Raw genomic sequence first — 4,963 nt, forward strand, 5'->3', positions numbered from 1 at the left:
AGCCACTTTCATTCCCCTTTTCCCTCACACCTGTCTCTCACCTACTGAGCACCTCAATTTACATTTTAACTGACTGGCATTCTTGCATCTATACTGGTCTCTGCTTTACCACTCTGTCCAGCAGGAGCACAGACCATCTGCAGATGCGTCCTCAGCCTGACAAAGGGTGTTTGTGCCAGAAAGCTTGCTAAGAAGAATTTTTCCAACTATTTGAGTTGGTCTAATAAAAAAATATCAGATTTACCCAAAGAACCTTGTCTGCCTATGTTCATAGACCAACATGACTACAACCTATCCTGGTATACCAAGCAGGGAGCTGTCTAAGCTGTCCAGGAAGAAATGCCAACAGGAAGAGTATGGCTGAATCTAGGGGTGGCCAACCTGTGACATGGGAGTCCTAGGAACTTAGTAAAGGGAGGTGCTGGAATAGGGGCAGGGGGCTTAAGCCTCTGGCCATGGGGAGAGGAGCAGAGCTGGGCAAGATGCTGCTGTGAGAGGCGGGGATCGGGTGTCACCACCAATAACCAGGTTAACTCTTCCCTGGTCTTGCAGCCACTGCTGCTGGTTTCAGGGCTTTGGATCCTTACTTACCATATAACGGTAAGGCAGTTGTGGATTGCTTCACCTGATTTTTGACAGTGCCACCTCATCTTGCAGCAGCATCCTGCCTGAACTCCTCTGTGTGTGGCGGGAGGCTCAAGGCTCCCTGCTTCCACCCTGACACCCGAGGGTGCATGCCTTGCCAGGACACTTGGGGTGGGTAGTAGAGTGGCACCTGGGGAGGAGGCAGGCCTTAACTTGTGGCACATTTGCCAAGAAATCTTGGCAACTGCTGACTTAATTGATGCTGCTCAGGGGGCTGAGGTACTTAACTTGCGTCACGAACCCTTTCATGAAGTAAGACCCCTAAGCTTGAGCTTTTTCACAGTATTGTAGCCAATAGTTTAGTGGTTTAGAGCAGTCATGCAGGGAGACCTGGACCCAATGCCTTCTCAAGTGAAAGGAGGCTTATCTCTGACTCCAAGTCATGCCCCTGCTCATCAAATAAACAAGAATCCTCACCCAGTTTAAGGGACCTGCCCAAAGAAGTAAGAAACCCTAGGTTCATCACTTTGGTCTAGGGTTTGCTTACTCCATCTACTTTATCCAGTGTAGGAAATAAAGACCGGAACCCAGGCCTTCCTCCCTCTTGAGACAATAGTCTCCTAATTGGACCAGAAGGTCAAACTTCCTTAGGTTCCTTTACTCTCTGGCCCTATAGTTTTTGCCTGTTTGCACACTGACCCAGCTACAGTAGGAGTAGGTTGTGCTCCTGCTAGCCTAAAAGTTAAGTCACTTGCCTGGGAGGTAAGAGAAGTAGATATGAATTCCTTCAGGGAAAGCAGGGGCCAGAACACATATCTCCCTGAGCAAGTGCTCTAACCCAAGGACATTTATGCAAATGACAGTCACCAGCTCCTCCTACACTATCCAGGCTTCTAAATAAAAGTGACTGTGGGCATTGAACTCAAGTGAGGTTATCTGGTTTTACATCTGTCTCCCAGAAGAATTTTTGCAGAGACACTTGGCTTGTGAACCCAAATGGCATGCAGCTGCACACAGATGCTCAGTTTGGCCAAGGTGGTCATGTCCCCGGGCATGGGCAATTGCTGTACTTTAGGCACTTACAGATGAAGCTACACATTACATGGAACTCATAATAAAGGTAGGATGGCAAGCAGGGGTATGGCTAGGAGTCAAGGCACCTGGTCTCTATCCCTGCTGGGGGAGTGGAGAGGGCGGGGTGGCTAGGAGTAGTGTGTCCTGGGATACTAGATGACTTCAAATTGCTCATGTTCTCTCTGTGGCACAGACTGCAGTTACCGTAACACAAGCTTGGTAGCATAGTCCAGAGTCAACCCTTGCCTGAAGTGACATAACTTTAGGATGCTCAGAGGGCTCGTGGCATGAACTTTAATGTGCAGATGCTTGTGTTTTAGGTGTCATTAGTATGATTAAAATATGCAACTTCACCCTAAGTTGGTTACTGACAACACACTGGGGGGACTCAGACACCTTCAGGTTGGGTTTCTGTGAATTGATTTCTTGGACTTAAGGATCCAAATTCCATAAAAGTCTTCTTTTAGGCACTTAAATCCTTTTGTGACTCTCATCCCAAGGGACTTTAAGTGCCTTCTATATTGAAGCAGAAACCAAACTGTTTTTTGTTTTTCTTTTATTTTCATGCAGATGGGGCCAAGTAGGCCCCTTTTGTTGATCTAGTCCATTGTCCTTTTTTTCCATTTCACGTTTCCTTTTTCTAACAGTCATGCTTAGCACTTCAGGTTATGTCCATTTAGATTATCCAGCTCTGCTTTTGAATTAATCATGCACATGTAGCACTGATTTCAACAGCATGAGGATAAAAAATGCATAGTACAGCAACTACCACACTGAGCCATGAGCATGTGAAACAATTATGCTTGTGTCCTGTAGGGCTTCACCAGCCTTTCACAAGAAGCTGATGTCTTGGGTTAGCTCCCATGGAAGGCACTGGGACTTGTGCAAGTGCATTGGAAAGAAGAACTAAGTAAAAATCTTAAAATTAATGGAATAGTCTCTTTTCCTGGTTCTGTGCTTCAGATTCTCTGCTGCCCCCTCACCAGCAGCTCAACTTTGCCGTAGGTGTCTGTCTGCATTCATTACTAGAGATGATCATTGAAAACTGAAGCTTTGTCCCCTGTTGATGACACTTTGAGGCTGAATATTTCATACCCTAGATCTCGGCAGCACAATTTGGTGCGGCTTCTTTGTTATTTTTTTTAGCTAAGATGATACTGAGCACAAATAAATGTGTTTTTAAGTCCAGCTCCTCAGCTAGTGACAAAGCCCCCTCAGTCTGCAAAGGGACCAATGTCTGTATAAAATAAAGTCTCTCAGCCTGTAACAACTATATAGCCTAAAGGAAAGAAGATGGTAAGGAGCTTCGTGCAGCTTTGATGTTTTTGTCCACCTTTGTGCAGTGTAGCACATCTGAGGAATTAGCAAGTAAGTGGAATTTTGGATAGAGCAAGGCAGCATTTGAGGTAGGACCGGGAATGTCTTACAAACACTTGATTACAAATACTAAAAAATATAGAGCATGTCTTCACATGCAGGGCCATGTACTTGCAGTGGCAAAAATAGTACTGCCACAAATTTGTGCAGTGCACACCCCTGCACATGTGCTTTGGTGTGGGCAAACTGCCCCGCTTTGGGGAAACTGCCTTTTCCCTGCTCCTCCTGGCTCCCAGCGTGCTGGAGGAGCCAGGAGACAACTAAAGGAGTGGAGAGTGTCTCCTGGGAGGCCAAACCACCATGTCTACTGGCACAGGCTCCTCTCGTGACTGCTGCGCCACATTTTTGTGCTGTTTTTGTTTGACTATTGGGATTTTCTGGTAGCAAATTTTTCCCCCGTGCTGCAAATTTGTAGCCTGGGGCCTTTTTTTTAATGTTTCAGGAATGTGGTTTGTGGTACTACAAGGAGGTTTGTAGTGTCACAAACCACACTTGCCTGCACATCTGGATGCAGCCATTGAGGGAAAACCGATGCGCTTGTCTCTAAGTTGAGGGTAGCTGAGTGGAAATGAGAGACGTTAAAGAACAAATGATAGTTGTCTGTGTAATTGGTAGAGTTTGCACCCTGGGCAGGCGTCCCCTCATCAGCTGCACTCTTCCAGCTGTGGGAAATGCCACTGGTGTTAGTGTAGTTAGCAGGTATGGGGGTTGACACAGCAACTGCCACCAATTCCTGTCCTAAGAAACCATTTTAAACCTGTAACCTGGCAACAAAAAAAAAGGTGAGAAGGTTCCTTCCCCAGCTCTGGCCATCTCCCCATGCAGTGACAGTATCTTCCCTGGGGAATTTCTCCCCCTGCTCTCCACAGCCCATCTCAAACCCCTTTAATTTCCATTTTGGTGTGCCCCCCTGCCTCCATTCGAGAACTCCCTTCATCCCTCCCCAATGGCTTGAACATGGTATTTAAAGGTTTGCTTTTTGAGAATTGGCTTATAGGTATGTGTATATGCATTAGAATGGTTCAGGATGGGCAGCTTGGGTTAATTGATTTCTAAAAGTCTGGGTCACACAGTTCCTTCAACCTTCAGAAGCAGACAGGCTGTTTAATACAACAAGGCCAATGGTTACACACACAGCCTGGGAACGTGGGGGCATGTACCACACTGTTCCATAACACAAGATGAGGTGGCACCAGCTTGCAATGCCACCAGCTTGCCTAAAATTCCTGTTTTGGGAAGGGTGTACATGTGACGGGCTTGGAATATGCTGATGGAACAGGACATGGACAGTATGACAGCCACAGAGAGAGACTAATCAGCAACAGCCATGGATGAGGAGTCATCAGGAGGGAAGGAGAATACAAAAACAGAGACTTGAGAGTAACAACAATATCCTCCTCCCCATCCTCCTTCTTCCTGAGAGGGGCTCCAAGAAGCAGTCTGGGTTCAGGGTCCCTGCAAAGGGGATACTATCCCCTGGGAGGGGTCCCTAAGGCCACCATGGACAAAGGGCACACCACCAGCCCATCTCATCCACCTGACTGGAGGCCTTGGCATCCCGCCTCCAGGCTGCTGACATGCTGACAGCAGACACCTAAGAGAGAGCCTTAGAGTGAAGCCTGTGTCCTGGCCAGATGTTTCTTGACTCTGTTGACAGCCCTAGAATTGGTAGATATATAAAATTGCTTGATTGTTTGTATTGTTTCTTTTCTGTTATCACTGTGTATCAATAAATTTGCCTATTATCAAATGAAAAGGTCATGGTCAGTCTGAGAGTGGGTCCCCCTGCCCCGAACAAGGACCCTAAATCCAGAGCCAAGAGGACTCTACAGACATAAAAACCCACATCCCACTTTACGTGTGTGTGTGTGTGTGTGTGATTGTCTCCTGTCTGTTTTTATGTAGGTCTTAGTTTTGGACAATCTGA

Source organism: Gavialis gangeticus, unplaced genomic scaffold, assembly GCF_001723915.1.
Source record: "Gavialis gangeticus isolate Ggan-Ray unplaced genomic scaffold, GavGan_comp1, whole genome shotgun sequence".
NCBI classification, from domain to species: domain Eukaryota; kingdom Metazoa; phylum Chordata; order Crocodylia; family Gavialidae; genus Gavialis; species Gavialis gangeticus.